General features: G+C 32.2%; 1 non-coding gene across 1 annotated transcript; it reads right to left on the reverse strand.

The window, feature by feature from the left end:
- Nucleotides 1-15,124: 15,124 nt before the first annotated feature.
- LOC115973198 lies at nucleotides 15,125-15,227 on the reverse strand. The gene has a single exon (XR_004087641.1). It is a non-coding gene; the product is annotated as a U6 spliceosomal RNA (small nuclear RNA).
- Between the last annotated feature and the right edge of the window lie 6,916 nt (nucleotides 15,228-22,143).

Below are 22,143 nucleotides of genomic sequence, written 5' to 3' on the forward strand. Positions count from 1 at the left end.
AAGCTCTACCTCATTTCTTCCTTGACTTTTCTCAAGACAAACATCCAAGAAACACACTTCCTCTCATTTTCCACGGGTCCTAGCAAATCAGAAATTTCAACACACTTTGCACTCTTTTTTCTTAAGGAAAGAGCTAGGAAGCTCCCTTGAGTCTTTCTCTTGAGTCCACGGGTTCACACACACCAAAAGAAAGATAAGTCTCTATCTTATCTCTTATTTGACTCTTTCAAAGCAACTACAACAATCAAGAACTCTCTCCCTCTTTCATTCTTACGGGTCCAACACCAAAAAAAGGAAAAGCTCTTAACTCTTTTCTTTCTTTCACACCTATGGGTCCAGCAGCAAGGAAAGATGTTTCTTTTAATTCTTCTCAAGCTTTTGTACCCAACTTGAAGCTAAAGTGATTCTAGCTCTATCATTCCAAGAATCCATGCCCAGGGTAAGGGGATATGTAATTCTTTTAGTCTATTGTCCATATATATATATGAGATGGGTTCAAGTTACACCTGGTGTAACTCTTTAGAGTTACACCTTTTTTAAACCATTGGATTTAAGTAGATCCAATGGTCAAAAAAAGACCTTCATTAATGCTAATATTCTAATTATAATCTCATTAATTATCCCTCATTTATTATATTTTATATCTGTCTCTAAACCCAAAAAAAAAAAATGTTATATTTAAGTCTCTCACTACGTTTCTCTCTCTATCTCTGTGTGAATGTGAATTCCTTTGAAAGATTTTGGGTGCAGATCAATGGGTTTCATATGCAACCTGGAGACTAAAAGCCAATAGCATAAAATTTGGATATGAAAATGTTTAAAGCTTGAAATACAACCAAAAGAAGGAAAATTGAGTTATTTTATACAAAACCCAGATAACATAATAATTTTTTGCAATATATGAAATGACATTTTTACCTTTAGAAGCTACTCAAGCTAGTAAATACAGATGCAAATTAAAGTGATCTTTACGTGTTTGAAGAAAAACCCAACTGAGTATGTGATTGAATATGAAGTAAGGCAAGGTTGCCACAGGAGAATTAATTATAAAACAACAATCACGCTGCTCAATTGGGATTCCTTTCAAATAGTACTTGGTCGAAGATTCGTATAATTGATCAAATAACCTGAGAGCAGTGATGAGATTCAACTTACTCCAGAAATCCTCTATGCAATGGTAATCCAAGACATGTCCACCCCAACGAAAATTTTCAAGATTAGGAGCCAAGATTTTCAATGATCCAACGCTAGAAGATTTATTATAAGGATGCCAAAGTAGATGAAGTTTTCGGAGTTTCTCTGCAATGATACTAATATCCATAAGGTCATCACAATCTTTAATTTTTTTTTTTTTTTTTGAAAATTTCCACAATCTTTAATTGCTAACACATCAATAGGCGAGTGGTGGATAATTTGTATAAAATAACTCAAGTCTCCAGACTCCAGATTGCATATGAAACCCATTGATCTGCACCCAAAATCTTTCAAAGGAATTCACATTCACACACCCTTTATCATCAAGAAGACGCCAGACTCTAGATTGCATATGAAACCCATTGATTTGCACCCAAAATCTTTCAAAGGAATTCACATTCACACACCCTTTATCATCAAGAAGACAGTGGAGGAGAAAGAGATAGAGAGAGAAATGTAGAGAGAGAGTCAAATATAACTTCTTCTTTTTTTTTGGGTTTAGAGACAGATATAAAATATAATAAATGAGAAATAATTAATGAGATTATAATCAGAAAATTAGCATTAATGAGGGTTGTTTTTGACCGTTGGATCTACTTAAATCTAATAGTTTAAAAAATGTGTAACTTTTTAGAGTTACACCGGATGTAACTTGAACTCATCTATATATATATATGTGTGTGTGTGTGTGTGTGTGTGTGTATAGTGTTTTAAGAAGCTTTGAAATTTTTTTGATGGTTTGTTGAAGGTAGATTAGGGTTTTTACTAATTAATGATTTTATATGATTAAGGAAGTAAGAAAAAGTTAGGATGAGTATTTTTTATGCTACTGCTGGGATTTTTGTTGTGTGTATTTTTGCTCTAAATGGTTAAATGACTATGTATAAGTGTTTTATAACATATATAATGAGTGTATAAAAATCTCCATATGAAAATACAGTCATTTGATAATTGTTTGTGAATTTACGAGAAAACGTTACAAAGTTGTCACTGTGACAGATTCTGTGTTCATGCATGGTAAATTATGTATTAAATTGTATACAGTGAATTTGGATGCTAGGGATATTTTCTATGGAATCTAAGACACATGTGGTTGTTATGGAAGTGGTCTCACAGCATTTGGATCAATATAAAAATAATGGTTTAATTTCTAAGTTGCATAAAATTCTGCCTGGACAGATTTGAGTATTCTTTATTGTACGATTTTTAGTAAATCATAGTTTTATGATTTGACTCCGAAAATTTTCTGGTATATACTAGACATACAGGGGAGTGGTTTTGTAAAATTTCATGACAGTTGGATGTGAATGGACGGCCCATTTGTATTTTACAAATGAGGCATATGCTGCTAGAATAAAACAGTGAACAGTAAGGGACATGCCTAACTTTGAAGATTTAATTCTAAAGTTAGGGTGAATGATTTGAGCTATAATTTATTATGCTTATCTTTTGGTATGTCTAGATCATAGATTAATTTTTTTTTTTTTTTTGTAACTTGATTTGAGGTTTAGTACTCAAAGGAGAGGTTCTAAACCACGTGACAGTTGTATTTATGAAGCTGTTTTGTCCGACGTGTTGTATGTTACCATATGAATGTATATAATTATATGACCATGCTTAAAGGATTTTATATTTATGCATGCATTATCGCCCTAACCTCAAAGCACCTTCTAAAATAAAGTTGGCTCTTCTAGAGATATGAGATTAGTGTGAGAATGTTGGTTTCTCTATGATTTAGTACATCATGTTGTTTGATGAATGTATTTTGTGTTTGTGGGAACCTCATTGAGGTGGGATTAGGATTTCCTTGATTTTAAGAGATAAGCTTTGAAATGAATGTGTAAGTTTAGGATAAGGAATAATTAATAGTAAGTAATAAACTTTGATATTTGGTTTAGGTGTTACCAGTTCCCCAAGTCTAAGCTCCTTTGACTGTAGACTCTCGGTTCTTCTGCTTTCAAGTAAGGAATAAGTTATATGGGTATTTGGTAAGTCATGAGGTTATTTTAAAGTATATTATGCATTAAAAGGTTTTTTATTAGAGATATGGCATATAATCATTATTCTGACAAAAATATGTTCGTGAGCTTTCGAAACCTTATGTATATGATTTAAGCATATTGATGCCATTACTAATTTCTACAAACATGATGTTTAAAGAAAAGAATAGAAATGCTATTATTATGAAATGTTATGTAAAATAAGAAATTTCAATATGATGTATAAGTATGAAAGGTTTTCAGGTTATGTCCTCTGGTGATCTGAACTCTGTCAGTAGGGGTTAATTACTGGCTTTCCATGGAAAATATTATATGATTGGCCATTAAGTGGGACTGGCTCTGCTGTACCCGCCCTTGTTGGTTAAGGCCAACTTGTGGAGGAAGTCAACCTACCCCCATGGTTGAAAGATATGTATTATGATATGATCCCAGGAATACCTAGCATTGTGGGGAATGCTAGATGCCTAGCACCGTGGTGTTAGAAGCGTCCCAAGTAAGTACAGACTTATCAGATATGGACTAACCAATAAGTTATTTATAAACAGTTATATTATGCTATTAATCATGAGAGAATGATTTTGTTTAAATGCATTATGAAAAGTTAAAAGCTCTTATGAAAAGAAGTTTATGATGAAAAGAAAATCTGTTTTTTAAAGATAAGAGTTTCTGAAGTTTTGTTACGCTTTAAAAATAAAGCTTATGATAAAAGTACAAGTTTATATTAAAAGGTTATAAGATATTTATTCTTTATGAAATTTTAAGTTTTATGACTACGAAAATTATAATATTTTACAAGAAGAAGTTTAGGAAGAAAGGTTTTGTTATTCTTTAAGATGCTTCTAGTTTAAGATAGAGTTACCAATTATCTGATTTAAGTTAAAATGATTATTTTGTAATGAGAATGCATATATATTGATTTTAAACAATCAATATTACATTTGATGACTTTGTAAGAAATGAAAGAAATTAAATCCAAAAGGTTTTGGTAATGTTATTCTGATAAGAAAAGGGAGAACAATTATTTTCCTATGAAAAGCGTATAAGTTATTATTATGAATAATATAAAATACTATGCATGAAAAGTTGTTCTCCGATTCGAATATTCATAGAATGAAATGATCTGATTTACATGCATCCTTATTAAATTCTCATATATCTTACATTTACTAAGCTATGTAGCTCACCCCTTCCACTCTTTCAGTCAACAGGTTTTATGTTAGAGCAGAGGGAGCCTTAGTCGAGTTTTGAAAGGAGCTAGTTTTAGTTTTATGTGTATAGATCCTAAATTAGCAATTTGATGCTTAGATTTGTAGTATGGTATATTTTAGGATCTAATGAAAGTGGTGTACCTTAAAGTATTAAGAGATGTATTATGTGAAAGTGTGGATATTGAATAATTGATGGATTATGTTATTTTTGAGGTACAATGTAGATGCTCTGAATATCAAGTGGAAAGTTATATCATTTAAGTAAAGAAACAAGAATGAAAAGAAAATGGGAAGCTGTCACGCCCCGAACCCAAAAAGAGCTAAGCACGTGACAACAGCCACACACTTATAAAGTTTACACTCTACAAGTGTGTAAGGCCCTCCTAAACAATTAAATAATTATCCTTAAGAAAATTTCATCAATAAATTTAAAAATATCCTCAATAAAGAAATTCTCAAAAGATCTCCAAATAATAATCTTCCAACATCAAATAAAAATTAACTAAATCCTTTAAGTCTGAAGGATTACACAAATGGTAATCTTAAAACATAAAAGTTCAAAACTTATTCCATTGATTTCCTAAACTTCACTCATGCGCACATCCCAGCGGAAGCCCAAACATATGCTACTCTTCTTGATCAAAATCTGAAAGGAGAAAGAGGGGGGGTGAGTTGACAACTCAATAAGTAACCAAAATCCAATTAAGTTCTATCCAATAATAGATCTGTGAACTAATAAGATGTAATATGAATCTTCAAAAGTTATACTATGCTATGGGTTTTCAAAAATAACTAAAGAAATTTCATAGTCTTAAAATAATGAGTTGCAAATAGATCACATACTTTAATCTTACAAATATATCATAGATGGTTTAGGAAGTAGTCAGTTTTTTTTTTTTTTTTTTCATATATCAAAAACTATAACTCACAATAGGTTCTGAAAATACATAAGCAGTTTTAAAGACTCAAATTAGTTCAAATACTCAAACGTAATTTATATTCTTAACAATCTTATGACTATGGTCACGCTATATCCCCGTGACTAGGCATCAGAGTACCAATGAATAACCCCCATTGGTTTGGGTATCAGAATACCAATGAATAACCCCCATTGGCTGGGTATCATAGTACCAATGAATAACCTCCATTGGTTTAGGTATCAGAATACCAATGAATAACCCGCATTAGTTTGGGTATCAAAATCAATTCATAGTCAATTTATCCATAATCATATATAATCATATTTTCAGTATTCAAATATATTTATGATATTTTTATATTCTGTACTTTAAATCAATATAGTTAAAGGAACAATTAAATAAATAAATCATATATTCAATGCTCATATTTATTTGTGAAATTTCTCTATTCTTTACTTGAAATCAGTAATACAATAGAAATAAATAGTAACAACTGTAAACAATTTTCAGTAGTTAAAATATGAAAATAAAACTCATTAGGATGAGTCTAACTCACCACAATGATCTTTTTCCTAATACTTTCTCTAAATTCCTTAGATATCACCTAAACAATTTTCAAACACTATACTCAATAATCAATTAATTTAAGGAAAACTTAAAATGGTACCCGGCTAGAAGAGTGGTGGTTAAAAATATCTCATACTTTTTCACTATTATCTCAAAGCAAAAATCCACTTATTCATATATATATATATATATATATATTCCTTACTTTCTGCCACTAGTAATCCCCTAGGATAAAATGCATAAAGGCTAAAAGTCATTTGTAAAAGAAGAGGAACACGTCAGGTACACGTGTTTTCCATTTTTTTTTTTTTTTATTTGGTCGTTCACCCATCTTCAACAAATACACTGTTACGTACACCTTTTCTTCTTCTTATTATTATTAATTTTTTTTTTATTCTGGCTTGTCAAACCTCAAACCTATAATACTAGACTTTTGTATTTTCCCAACTCTATCAATTTTGGGTACAATTCCTTAAAGTAGAACTGTGCAGAATCTGACCCACTATGGCCATGCCAAACCTTCTGCATACCCATCTACATTTAACGCAACTGGGGCATAGAAAAAGAATTCCCAACTATTATCAAGACAGTACAGGTACCAAGAATATGATTTAATCCCTTGATCGTTCAGTTCGAAAAATTCATTAGAGATTTTAAATAGTTTCACTTCTTGGCCAAAATACTCATATAAAAAAAAAATTACTCTAATTTCAAATAAAGCTTAGATTGGACAAGAAAAAGATTCTTAGGCTCTTACCTCTATTGTGCAGTCAAATCTTCTCTGCTTCAGTATTTTGGATAGTCTCCTCTCTCAAAACATCTGTCAGTATAGGCTGACTTAAAATTAGACTATATAAACTAGGGTTTCAACCTTATTTTCTAAAAACCCCTTAGTAATATTAATTATAAAAGTTGACCCCATAACAAAATTACTTAAATACCCCTCCTTTTTTTTTTTTTCCCGGGTATTACAGAAGCTTTTGTAAAAGTTTTGGAAAAAGTTAAGTTGGTTCTTGTTAATATCAGGTTTAAGCTTGATATTAGCATGCCGGTCATTGTCACAAATCCAGGTATCAGGTTTGGGGCATGACAATATAGATATAAGATAAGTATAATAAAAATAACTAGCCTCACACGTACATTATGCGCATGCTTAAAGATATTTTTTTTTTTTTTTTTAAAAAGATATATATATTGTGAGATACTCTTTTTGTTCAAAATAAGTAAATGTATGAATGTGAAAATGTGTTGAATGTTTAGATTTTAATGCTTAAAGAGATTTTTTTTTTTTTTTAAAAAAATCTATTGTGAGATTCTCTTTTTGTTCAAAATAGTAAATGTAAGAATGTAAAAAGGTTTTGAATGTTTAGATAGTTATTAATATCAATAAAAAGTAAAAACATGCAATATGGAGTTAGGTATAGTTATGGTTGTGTTTGGGAACTTGGATTTGGATTTGGATTTTTTTTTGAAAAAAAAAAAAAAAAAAAAAAAAAAAAAAAAAAAAAGAGTCTCGCGTGTGGCAGTCATTGTCCCACGCCCCCACAGTATAATTAGGTAAGCCCATGGGTACCACCAGCTCGAACTGGAGCTCGGAAACTCCGAACCCACACACAAGATTAATAGATTTGGATTTTAAATTAATAGATTTGAAATCAAGAGATTTTAAATCCAAGCATTTTAAAAGTTTAAAATCCTTGGTGGATTTGTCAAATCCAAATCCTTGACCTTTTTAAAACTTCTCAAACAAGTTATTTGGATTCTAATCACCTAAATTCAAATCCAAATGCCCAAATCTTGTCATCCAAACATACCATAAGAGTTTTTTTTCCCAATTTGACTACTTAACCTTTAAAAAAAAAATCAAATTTTATTTTAACCATTTTTTTGGAAAAACAATTTGAACTAAGCAATAAGAATATTTTTTGAAAATAGCAAAAAATAGATACCAAAGAATCTTATTCCAATTATATAAATTAATTATGATGAAAACAATGATGATGAAGACGACGTTATCAACAACAACTATCCTATTGCGTGTGTTATGTCACTTATGTGTTTGTTGACAGCTTTTTAATAATAATTTAAAAAAAAAAAATCATGGGTGTAATATTCTAATTGTTTAGATGTTGAAGAGCTTTGAAATTTTTTAAAAGAAATTTAAATTATTAGTAGTTACAATTATGAATAAAATAAATGTGGTATGGGATTTGATGTATTGAAGGGATATTTTAGTTGGAATATTTTATTCCATTTTTTTAATCATTTTGTCAAAATACTTATATTTTCCTTCTGTTTTTTGAAATATCAACTAATTAAACAACAGGAGTTGTTTTGAGAATAGTGAAAAGTAGATGTCAAAGAATTTGAGTCTTATTATATATAGTAGAGATTTTAAAAGGATCCAGCGGAGTAAGAACAAAGGCATATTTGTTCCTATATATTAAATTATTAATTGATAATTCCTAATAATATAAGTACATTTTTTAAAGGATTAATAGGTTTATATTCTCTTATTTTTAGTCATCCAAAGTATTATATTATTGTTTTTCTAGAATAATATATAAAAGTCATATATAGTTATAAAAATTTAAATTTTTTGTATTAAATTTTTTTATTTAAATTTTTTAGAAAGATTGACAATTTTTTGCTCGATTTCTACAAACTGATATAATGTATTTAGTGAAGTAATAGAAGTACAACTTTTAGATTTACAAATAAATCTTTTGGAATTGTCTTTCTAATATCTTTCTAGTAATAAACTATTGGCTTAGAATTTGAATTGTATAATTGCAAATTATTAGACTTAATTTTTTAATATTTTTTTAGAAGATATTAGGCTGAAGCTTGTTATATCAATTTTGTATCTTTTTTGTGTAGGTTTTTTTTTTTTTTTTTTGGGGAGTTTTCGATGCTCCATCACTCATCATTTAAATTACATTTTAATATGGTTTAATTAAAATCATCCACTGATCCACCCTAAAGTGATGATGTGGGCCGGGATATAGCAAATCATTTTCGATTTAGGATGTTGTTTAAAAATTTTGAATTATAAGGTGCACATTGCAAATATCCTATAATTATGATGGATGACTACAATTATCCCAATTTTATTCTTAAGGAAAAAAAATATTCATATTTTTAGGGTTGGGTTGTGCTTTTTTTTTTTTTTTTTTTTTTTTTCAATTGACTTTTAAAAACGGGTATGATCAAAGAACTTATTTTGGTCCTAGTTTTCGATTTTTACCAAATTTGACTAGTTTAGCAAACCAAATTGGTTTTGAATTGAACCGGCCAGTCCAATTCGGTTTTTAAAACACAGCCTAAAATCATTGAGGTGTTAAATTTCAAGTGTTGAAAAATTAGTAGTATACTTTATAAGATAGAACTTTTTTACATAATATCATATTTTCCATGACATTTAGATATAAGTGTTTGTATTATGCTATGTAACGAAATATTTAACAGAAAATTAGAGTATTATTAGTATTTACATAATATCATATTTTCCATGACATTTAGATATAGGGGTTAGTATTATGCTATGTAATGAAATATTTAACAGAAAATTAGAGTATCATTAGTATTTTCATCATAATAAATTAATTAATAGGTTGTATTTATCTTATTAGGGATTTTAAAAAAAAAAATTACAAGAATCTTTTAGGCAAATAAAAAGAAAAACCACAGAAATAACCGTTGTACATCATATGAAGGGGCTTCTAATTATAGATAAAACCACAAGAAAATTTTATTGCACTGGATTTCACAATCTAAGGTTCTACATTTCAGCTTCAGTGAATGCAATCAGCTAAAATTAAAGAGTAAAACAAACACGCTCATTTTAGGCTAACATCTTCACGTTCATAACAAGCACAACGGTTTCGTGTCAGTGATATGAACCACAAAAATTGGTCAGCATGTCCACCAAAAAATTGTTCACTGAGTAACTGAATCTGAGCCAAGTGCTTCCTCCCATTAAAGTGAGAAACTAAGTTGTTTTCTCCGGTGCAGCTTATATTACAAATGTTGCACCTTAAAGTGGATTCTTTCACACTAACAACTTCTTTCTTCTGTTCTGGTCCATTGTTGAAACTCTCTTTTCTAGCTCCTCTTTTTTGAGCTGATCAGATTTCTTTGCAGTTGAAGCCAAAACACCCTTTGGCTGGCCTTGCTGTTTCTCTTCTTGATTTGTAATAGTTCTCTGCTTCACTCCTTTGGTGGATACAATCTTTAACAGCTCCTCAACTGGCTGCTCAGTTTTCTTTGCAGTTGAATCTGAGACCATGTTTGGCTGGTTCTTTGCTTTGAATGCCTCGTAAGCGGCCTTGTGTTTCTTTCCTTGAAGGTGTGAATTTAAGTTTTTCTCACTTTGAGTAGTTAGCTTACATATATCACAAGTCCACTCCTTTGGACTTCCTTAGGCATGGGGGAATCATGAGGTTCTCTAGCTGTTGCAACTGCCTCTGCTGGTCCTTTAATCTCCTAACTGGCTGAAATTTTGTTCTCAGTTTGATCAAAGTTAGGCTCTGCTGAAACTACCTGAAAATGCAGTGAAGACATAAATTAGAAGCAAAACTGTTGTTTTGTCATTACCACCCTATTTGTGAGAAAGGCATGAGAATTTATCTTCCAAAAAGAGAACAAGAATGAAACATCCTTTGATTCATAATCAACTTTATAAAGACCTCTCATTTCAAACATAAACATGTACAATGATGGGAACTCAATAACAACAAATGATAGGAAAATTTTCATTCCTTTTGAGGCAAGATTCATAACAGGATTATGATTCTGATCAACCAATAGTATACTAAACTTATACTGGGTTAAAACATGAGGCACCAAAAATTTCATTTTATTTTCTAGTCTGTTATGTTCATTGCCACCTTCTGGTTTCCCACACAAGCTAAGCAACTGCCAAGATTGCTAACTACTCACATCATTAACCAACAATTTTAAGAATTCAATGAACAATTCCCCCTGCAAAATAATCATTTTGATATCCTTCTCAAAAAGACTAGGTTTTCCACACAAAATTTGCATAGAGTTCACCAATAAACTTCCTCATAAATATAATAAGAAATCTTACCCACATGGCCGCAGGAACTTCCTTTTTCTCTGTTACTTCCACAGCTCTATAGTCCTTCTGCGCAATGTTAGGCCCTTTGCAATTTGACTGCATCAAGAGACAGCAGTGGAGATTAGCTCTTTTAGAAAGAAGATGATAAAATTGTTATTTCTCATTAGAACATACTACACAGCTCTTTTTCTTCAATAATTATATATTAATTTATGTTAGGAAAAAAGAAAACGGTCATATGATTGCTGAAATAGTGAACATTATATTGATAAGATTCTTCCAACACTTGTTGTGATAAAAGCTGTGTCCATAGACTAATTAGTAATTACATTTCTACACTGCACCCATTCTTATTGCTTTTTCTTTTTTACTTAATTAAAAAACACTCCTACCTTGTAAAAGTCCCTTTCTTTAATACTGTATGATAAGGAATCCATATTACTCATGATTCCCGTAGGGCAACATGGAAGTGCCTCAAAATTAGTTTTGGAGGAGCTCCAGATTGAGGAAGTTCATATCATTATTGGAGACACAGTATTAGTTTCAAATGGCTTGAGCAACCTAAAACTTAGGCTTTTCCTCATTCTAATCTATGATTTCCTTTTTCTTCTTTTCTTAAACTGAATTTTTTTTTTTTTTTTTTTGGTTGATAATCTGCCATTTTATTCCAAAACAAACAACCCCAGAGGGCTATACAAAAGAGCCTAGGACAAAGGCTTGCTCGCTCAGAATTAATTACATCAGAAAGAACAGCAGGGGCTGAGCCCAATACAAAATAATTAGCTACTCTATTAGTAAGAGACCATGAAGCCAGTACATGGGCTGCCATGTTAGCTTCTCTTGGGGTCCACTCGAATTCTAAAGAATCAACCCTATGAGCTAAAGACAAGAGTGTCAGCAGTCAGCACCTCAATTCTCCATGGAGGCCTAGAGCTTGATTCTAACATGGCTTCAATGCATACCTTGGCATCACTTTCTACAATGGTCTTGTGAATATTATGGCTTACTAGCTGGGGTACAGCCCAGCTGATAGCTTCATTTTCGGCTTGGACAGGGATGTTGATTTCCACTCTTTTGGACATAGTAATACCAATGTCCCTCTCCAGTCTCTGGCAACAATAGCAAGATAAGCTTTGTCTTGGCCAATTGCAGTGTCGCAGTTGATCTTTAAGGCGCCTTCTGGTGGACTTGACCACTTAACATCCCTTAATTTAGGAATTGACAAAGAAGATTCTGGGACTGTCCTCATGTATTCTTTCATTCTACTTCTTATCTGCCATAGAGATTTCTGGATGTTCATCTCAACTTTATCAAACAGAGCCAAATTCCTTGATCTCCAAAATACATTCTAGAGTTAGTTATTCGAATACTAGGAAAGCTTGCCTTTCAATGTCCGAAGGAATAACAGTAGAATTAGGGGATAACAATAGATCAATGAGTTGTCAAGTGGACGTGAGATGTAGTTCATGAGGGTTGAATCCCCAATTACTACCAAACCATAGTGCTCTGGCTGCTTGGCTGTGGATGAAGATATGGACTGAAGTTTGAGGAGATTCACCACATAGTGGACAAGCTGGGTCAATGTCTGGGTTGAACCTCAAAATGGTATCCTTTGTAGGAATTATTCCGGAGGCAATTACAAAAGAATGATACAAAAGAAACATTATATACAACAATCCAGCCTTTTGGCATTTACCATAACGAAAGGCAAAGCACCCAACTCGCAAGATACTGAAGTTGAAACCAACCTCGTTGATCCTTTTTTCAACCTCCTAATCTCCTCATCTGTATAGATCACCTGCAATGTAAAATTGGGTTGATTAACATCCATGGAGGTTTGGGGTCACCTTCAAAAACCACGACAAGCCATCATTCCTCCCTTGCTAGTTAAGCAGCCCATCTAATACTGTTCTCAACTTATGCTAGTTCAGTTCACATGGACGATTCTGAGTAAAAGTTCTCAACTTATGCTAGTTCGGTTCACATGGACGATTCTGAGTAAAAGTTTCCTCATAAACTTTGCCAGGAAAAACATGTGTAGAACACAAAGGCAGTTCTCGTTTGTGTAATAATGTTTATCATTCTAATCACATTTCATTAGGTTTTAAAATAACAACGACATCTGGGTAATAGGAAATTATATCATTCCCCTGCTTTACATCAAAGCAATGTTTACGTGTGCAAAGCAACAATGGAATCAAAAGTCTAAACAGTTCACTCTCTCTTTCCATGGCTCTTGCAGTGCTTCTCCTGTCATTCCTCTTTCATAGCAAAGTCACCCATTGCTAGGAAATGGCCAGTAGGGCAGGGTGGCAAAATCAACCAGATTTTCAAAGCCAACAGAAATTACCTGGACCATAACCTTACATAATTAAGTTCAACCTTGCTCCTTAATGCTGGAAATGCTTTAACATCTAAAGTATCTGAGGATTTCCCCTTTTTAAGGACATCACAGGCAGGTAATGTTCTTAAAAGGTGTTTGGAGCCGGGATGGAAGGGGCACATCCACCTGGAGTTTGGAGCATATCAAGAGCGACTAATTGAACAGTAATGTGCACACTCATCAGACCAAATGGGCCACCAATTGCCTACACAGGTGCCTTTTTTTTTACTCCACATGGTTAGGGCTTGATGTATGCTGTAAGCTTGTAGGGTTGTAACAGTTGTTGACTACATGGAGGCATTGCACTGTTTGTACAAAAGAAAATTGCCAACAAAATAAGAAAATATAAAAGGAATACATAATGAGCCAACAAATCCATACTCCAAGAATTTTTTTTTTTTTTTTTTTTAAACGATAAACAAATCACTAAAACTCTGTAAAGGTTGCAGGACAGGAAACCAAGGAATCTTAGATTATATTTCTGCATTTCGATATGTGAGCAACTATAATTTTCTTCCTCATTGAAAAAGACGATCAAAATCTTAAGCAATTTGAGGAAATAAGGCATATCACACCACATCAGTATGGTCAACAACTCAACATCTTGAACATTGACAAGCAACTGAATTCTACTACCAAGTTCTAATCCAACTACGTACATAGGATTGCTCATCTCCAAAATATATATATATACACACATAGTATTGCATAGCTGAATGCGAGGCTTCATCTATCTATTCACTTCTTCTTATTTCATTTTTTTTCTTTCTTTTTCTTTTTTTCAAGATGTCGAGAAATTTTGCCTAATTGATGTCCTCAGCGTTGTCAATATTATTCTTCAGCAGCTTCTTAAAATGATTGCACCACCCCAGCTACAAAAACAATTGACTAAAGGAAATCCTTAAAGCATAATAGTCAGAACTAGCAATCATACCTATGAAACTTATAGCCTAGAGAGCTGGTTTAAACCTTAAATCTATGCGCAAACAAATGGAGCTCACACACAAAAACCACTATTAGCACCAGTGGCACCAAAGATTTGTGCAGACCTTAGACTGACAAATTGACTACCTAAAGTATGAAAATGCCATCAAACAACAACTTACCAAACAGATGTTTAGGAAGCTGAAAAATTCATTTAAAATCTTAGCCGGCCATTGAAAACTAAAATTTGCCATTTCAAATGCAGGCTACCTGTCTGTAAGTGAACAGTGGATTTGAGGTGGGCCTTGCATTTCTCAAAAACTCCAGCAAGTGAAATTTACTAAATGGGGAGCCAAGTCATATGCAATCTCCACACCAGGAATGTTGTGTCACAACTCACAGGGGTAGTGAAATGCATAAACTCCAAACATTACTCAGTTTCTGAAGGCAAAGCAGCAATTGAGACAATCTTGGCAACCATTCAGAATTACACAATACCCATGTTTTTAAATTTAGAGAATATTATGCTTTCTAACAATCAAACTTTATTACACCAGTGAAAATAAGCTCTAACTAAGCGAATGTAATTCAATGAAAATCTGGAATATGGTTATGATAATTCCAAGTCAACCACCAAAACTATCAAAGATTCAAAATTTCCCTAAATATCAAAATGCTCTGATATCAAATAGAGGCGAAGAGAAAAGAAACCCGCGAAAATGATCCAAAAGTGTGGGCTTACCTGTTGAGAAAGACTCCAAAACGTATGTGAAGATGGAGAAAGTGTAAAAGAACGAAGCCATGGAAGAATTCACAAATGGGTTTGGGAAATTTTGGGTAAAGAAAAAAATTTGGACCATTTCTCGATTTATGCGTGTCATCCTTGCGCAGGGGCCATGCTAATCTTCTCTGTATCGTTCCAATTTTATCGGATGTCCCCGAAGGGACAAGCCTTGTACTCTCGCTCTTGCTTATAAACATAGATAGCTTCGTGTAACTAGACGATGTGGGATTAGCTAGCTCTCAACGAGAACTCCCAATTTAGTTAGCTTTTGTTTTTTCACACGTGTCAGCGTGACATCGTTGGGTTATTAGTTATGTATTCTGTGCAATATATATATATTTTAGTTTCATATTCGTTTGGGAATAACTTATTTAGTTGAAATAGGAAATTTTTTTTGCTGAAAATACAATAAATAAAGATAAAAGTTAACTGAACGGTATAATGGGACTCATGAATAGTACTAAAAAATGCAGATTCATGAATAGTAGCAAAAATAAGCGAAAATTGCAAATAAGCTGAAACTTTCAGTTTGTCCTAAACGCATAGGCCTCTTTATTTGGATTTTTTTGGCTTTTAAGAGCATTTAAACTTGTAGAGTGACCACCACGCACCCTTGGTATGGTGGTCACTCTACAAGTATAAATGCTTGTAAGATGTGGAGGTAAGGATTAGAATTCAAGTTTCTAGGAGGGAGTTTCACACACATATACACTTAGGTTAGGTTAAAGTAGAAATTTTATCTTGTATCAAAAAAAAATCTACTTTTTTTACTTTATAAAAGCAATTTGCAAAAACATCTGCATCATCTATTATATAATATATTTTCTTTAAATAATCATTTATTATTATTATTTCACCTACCAACCACCCACTGGCCACCACTCACACGATCTCTCTCACTCTTTATTTTTTTCATTTTTCAAAACAACTCACTCTCTCCACAGCCCAACCATCTCCTCTCTATCAATAAAATTCTCTGTCCCATTTCACCAAAAAAAAAAAAAATCTATGTACCTCACAATCCTCCATAGCTCGAGCTCGCCCTGAGCTCTGTCCAAGGCCGAGAGCCCCAAAGCCTTTGCCACCACCAATGGCAACAAAGATCAACACCACCACCACAAACAGTGGTCCAAACCCGATCCTTAAACCATCACAAACTCAATTCGAGGGGCACGATCCAAATCTTCACTCTCTCTCATGGCAGCAGCAAACACTCCACCCAAGCTTCCATGGCAATGGCAACAGCAGCTTCGGCATGGGTTTTGGGTTGATTTGGATTTTTAATGGGTTTTCTGTTGGATTTTGTTTTGAGTTTGTGATGAGTTTTTAGATTTTTTGAGTTGATTTAATCTTCTTCTTCTTCTTCTTCTTCTTCTTCTTCTTCTTCTTCTTCTTCTTCTTTGGATTGAAGAAAGCAAGGGAGTAAAGAGTCTTCTTCTTTTTTTTTTTGATTGAAGAGAGTAGGGCCCCGTTTGGGAGTTCATAAGGGAAGGGAATGGAATGGAATTGAATGATCATAAGGGAATGGAATGAAATGGAATGTATTTAAGTAAGGGAAAGGAATGGAATGGAATTAAGTAACCTTAATTGGATGTTTTAAAATAAAGGAATGAAAATGAATGAAATGTAAGTAATCTTGTTTGGGAGCAATATGGAGAGAATGGAATGTAATCATTTTATGACAATATTACTATTAGACCCCTATTTTAAAATAAAGAATTGAATATACTAGGGTATTTTAGGAGTTTTAGTAAAAAAATCATTAAATCTAATTTCATTCTCTCACATTCCTCCTAATTTCGAAGGGAATGAAAATTTGAGGTTTTAAGGGAATAAAGAGAAATGAGTGTTCCCTCCCACCCATTCCATTCCCTCCTACTTAAACTCTCAAACAAGGAAATGGGTTTTCCATTTCCTCCATTAAAACTCTCAAACAATGGAAGGGAGGAATATTTTAAAATGATTCTTTTCATTCCTTTCCATTCCATTCCATTCCCTCCTCCCAAACGAAGCCTAAGGGAAAAGAGAGAGTCAGGGGAAGAGAGAGAAGAGAGAGAAAATTTTGAGAGAATAATCAAAAAAAAAAGCTACAGTAATCGTGTAATCATGCTCGGTTACTGTAGCATTTTTGGATATGTACAGTGTTATAGACTCACTAATGTGGGTAGTTTTTGAACAAAAATGTGTAAAATTCATCACTTTTTTCTATTTTTCATGGACTGGTACAATTGCTCTAAGGTGAATTAGTTAACAGGTTTTGCAAACTATTTTGCAAAGTAGCATCTCGAGTAAGTTCACCAAAGAAACTCGAGTTCCATAGGGTGTAAATAGAAAGAAGTAGTCCAAACAAGGAGGAGGAGAAGAAGATCTAAAAAGGAAGTAGATTTGAAGAAGAAGATCTGGAAAAGTGTACAACAACCAAGCAAAACCCACTGTAAGAGACCGTATTAATTAGGGTGCTCTCAAAAAAAGAAAGAGATTTGGGTGCTTTTAAGGGCACCTCTCTTTTTGAATAAGTGGTGTGGAGTCGCTACTTATTTTTTATATAAAAAAAATAATAATAAAATACAAATTACATTATAAAATGCTTCATTGTCATTGATTGAAAAAAGAAAAATACAACTTTGGTAAATTAACCTTACAACGCTTTGGGGCCTAGTTACAATTTACCAAAATTAAATAGACAAAACACTAATCTACCTATCCAAAAATTCTAAGCTCGAGGGCTAGGTTACGGAATGGAAAGGTGTTAGACACCCATTCCGCCCAGACAGAGTTTGGTCTTCTAGACTCTAATGACTAATATACCCTTTTTTTGCATGATGTGAATGATATGTTGAACATACATGACAGACACTTGACTAAAATTAATTCAAATAAACTTACCTTATGGATGCATCCTCTCTTTTTAAGAAAATTCAGATCTGTTTTGTGTATAGAAGAAAATTTGATTTGTAAAGAAAAATCAGATCTTTTTTATGTAAAAGAAAGAATAAGATTTTTGTTAAAAAGAATCGGATCTGTTTTTGTGTAAAGTAAAAAAAAAAAAAAATGATTTTATCAAGAAAAATCAAATCTATTTTTTTATGAATAAAAGGAATAAGATTTTTCTAAAAAAGTATCAAATCTGTTTTTGTGTAAAGTTAAAAAGGGGTGATTTTATTTAGAAAAATCAAATCTGTTTTTATGAAATAATATATATAAAAAATAAAAATAAAATAAAAACTTTTTGAAAGAGGATCTACATTCATACGATGAATTTATTTCACATGCATCACATTCATAAAAAAACTACAACCTAACTTTCAATTTCTTCTTTTAAATTTCAAAACCTGCAATTTTGTAACCAAGAAAACTTTTCTAAAAAGACCAGATCTGTATTTAATGAAAATACAGATCCACTTTATGTATATATAAAAAAATAAAATAAAATAAAAAACCAAATCTATATTTAATGAAAATACAGATCAGCTTTGAATTTTAAAAAAATCAAATCTGTATTTAATGAAAATACAAATCTATTTTATGTTAAAAAAAATTAGATCTGAAAAGTACAAATCAGTTTTTTGAATTAGAGAAAAAAAAAACCGGATCTGTATTTAATGAAAATACAGATCTATTTTATGTTAAAAAAATCATATCTAAAAAATACAAATCAGTTTTTAAATTAGAGAAAAATTCAGATTTGAAAAATTCAGATCAGTTTTTAGATTTCATAAAAAATTTGTCAAACATTGCAGATTTTGAAACTAAAGAAAAAGAATTACAATAAACAATCACATGTTAAAGAAAAGAACATAGCAACATATTCAAGCATGGTAATAATATATCAAGAACAAAACATAATAACGAAAATATGCTAAACAATATTCATGCATCAAACAAGAAAAAAAAAGTAATGAAAGGAGAAAAGAAAAAAAAAGATACCTCTTGCATGAGCATACTCTTCTAATGAAAGAATATTTTAGGATTCAAAGAAATTTATTCAACTCTTTGAAGCCTAAAATACTTTACTTAAAAAAAATTTCCTAAGGTAAGAGCCTCTAGAACGTCTTTAACATAAGGGGATTTTAAAGAAAAGAGCCAAAAAGACGGGGGGTCAAAAAGCATAAAAAAGTGTCCTGAATTTTGAAAGGCATCCTCTATTTATAGAGGTGAGAATGCTTCAAAAAATTAGCTGAATGATCAGATACGAATTGGGATGCATCCTCATCTCTAAAAAATCAAAAAAGGTACGACTTATCTCAATCTAGAAGTCTTCAGGCTGGGCCTCGAGTTTATGCCAATCGACACTCCACTCCAAGAGTGCTGAATGGCCCTCTTGGGTGCTGGACCCGCATTTGAATTTTGGTCCATTGTGGTCTCCTTTTTTGAGGGATTTTTAGCCAAGAATTGCACTTAGACACATTTTTAATCCGTACTCTAAAGATTAAACCCCTTTTCTAGATATTCAGGTCTCTAAAGTGATTATTATCTTGCATATAAACACTCCAAAAAGTCTTGGTTATCCACAATTTCGTTATTATCTGATTATCCACTTTATTCACATGCAAGCAAGTTTATTTTTAACACTATCCAACAACCAATCACAAAATTACTTAATTAATTTTGATTGTTTAACTAATCATAATTAATTTAAATTAATCATGCGTGATTGGATCTACCCAAAAAAAAATGCATGCAAACCGTGCAAACTTGATCATGCGATATCTTTCAATTTAACGGTCCGATTTGGAAATCAGGCATACCGTCACGACCATTAGAATCTCAAGATCATTTTTATGTTATGCAATAAGTGAATTAATGCATGTAATGCAACTATGATTTTTCAGGTATATGAATGGTCACTCTAACCATCTTCCTTGATTAAATTATAGGTGCAAAATCGAGTGTCTACACCCATAAAATAAAAAACCCACTAGACCAAACCCATCTCTTTCAAAATATAGAGTACCAATTCAAAACCACAACCCTAACAGGCACAAACTCCTATATCCAACAACAAAAACTGAAGTCTCAGAGACTCTAGTTCCACATGGATTTTGTCTTTCACATCAGATTGCTACCACTTGGATCTCGAGTCTTAGAGACTGGAGTTCCATCATTGAACTCAAGTTTCAGAGCCTCGAGATTCTAGTTTACAAAATAGTTTTGCAAACTTGAAAACTAACTAAATTGTTCCAAAAGTCATATTAAATGCCAATAAAATCCTCTTTATCATTTGATGAGGTTTGAAAAATCAGTAGGTTGAATGTTCTGGATGTCAACGGTGGTTGAAAGACATGAAAAGAAAGAAGTGAACTATTGAAGGTGGCTAGGGTGAACCGACCAAGGACCCTCCTACGATTAAGTCAGTTCTCCCTCTTGAACTCAAGTATTCTAAGTGTATGAACAGTGAAAAACGTACCATGGGCTGATAGGATTAGGTCCCTTTTTTATAATGAGTTCTTGAGCGAGTCTGCTTGTTAAGCTCCATTACCATTGTGGGAGGTGTATGGGCTTAGTGGGGAGAGTTAGAGCGGATTTCGGGAACTCATCCTCACGTCTCAAAATAGTAGAACGTGGTCCGATTACTTTGCATTTGTAGGAAATTCTCTGAAATTTGCTAAGTGTTGAGTGGTCATCCATATCCTCTCATGATATGGACGACCAAATTACCTTGATGACCATTGAGCCTCTGGATGTAGCCTATTCATTTCTTGTGTCACTTTCTACTTGATTTTCTTTATCGTGAATTGACTTAGACGTGGTCTAGTCATGGACGACCACATGGACGAAATGAGTTTGATTCAACTCACCATCATTATTATAAAAAGACACCAATTGGTTTAATGTTATTTTTTAGGCTAAAATGTAAATTGCACCTTCTAAGTTTGACTAAATTTCATTTTAGTTCACTTTTGTTTAATTGAGTCCTCTAAGTTTCTTGTTTATTCAATTCAAGTTTTCGTTAAAAAATTTTCATTAAGTATGCAATTAACTAATGAAATTTTTTTTTTTTTTAATCTCACATAAAAAAATCTATGAAATATTTGTTTTAATTCTATAGATTTTTTTAATGTGAGAAAAATATTTTTCTAATGGCAATTTTTTAACGAAATTAGACGGAATGCCTGAATTGAATAAATTGAAAACTTGGAGGACTCAATTAAACGAAAGTCAAGTTAAATGACTAAAATGAATTCCAGTCAAACTTATAGAGTGTCATTTGCATTTTAGCCTATTTTCTAAGAGACTCTTTATTTTGTACATTTAAAAGAGAATTAATTTGAAATCTTGTAAATAACCATATAGGTGATTTTCATTTTTTTTAAGAAATGTCAAATTCCAATTTTGGTAAATTACTGAAGTAATGCTACATCCACAACAATTTCACAACAAATCCTAGATGGCAAGTTGTGATTAGTGGGTTAAAAAATGAGGTCAGTGGTGATCTCAGATTCAAACCAGTAATTGCTTGTCATTTAGGATTTGTTGTACAAATGTTATGAATGTAATATTACTCAAATGATTAAATCAAAATGAATTAAGAAACAATTATTTTGTATGTTTTTGTTTGTATTATTTGAATAATGAATAAATACTAGTTTGAATTTTTATGTATTAATTTAGATTTAAATCTTAATGTATTTTTATTCTTGAATTTGAAATTTTTAGTCCATGTTTTGACCCCTTGTAGATAATATTATGATTTCCTCTGAGGTTGTGTTTGGTTAAAAGGAAAATATTTTCTGGAAAAAAAATTTATTTTCAAATATTTGATTGTGCTCCTGAAAATGCTATGGAAGCATATTTTTCTCACATCTTCTCATCTCCTAAGCACATACATAATAAAAAAATAAATAAAAATTTTAGATAAATAATAATAATAATAATAATGACAATAATCGTGATCGGGGGACCGACGATCGTGGAGATGATTGGCCACCAGAGACTGGGGAGGTTAGTGTGGTGTGGTGGTTGGGTGGCAAACAATGGGGGGTGGAGGTTCAGTTGATAAGTTTTTGGTGAGGCCAAAAATAGTTTATGAAAAATGAAAGTGTAAACTAATTTCCACTATAAACTAATTTCCACTATAAG

This window comes from Quercus lobata, unplaced genomic scaffold (genome assembly GCF_001633185.2).
Source record: "Quercus lobata isolate SW786 unplaced genomic scaffold, ValleyOak3.0 Primary Assembly Scq3eQI_2010, whole genome shotgun sequence".
Lineage (NCBI taxonomy): Eukaryota > Viridiplantae > Streptophyta > Magnoliopsida > Fagales > Fagaceae > Quercus > Quercus lobata.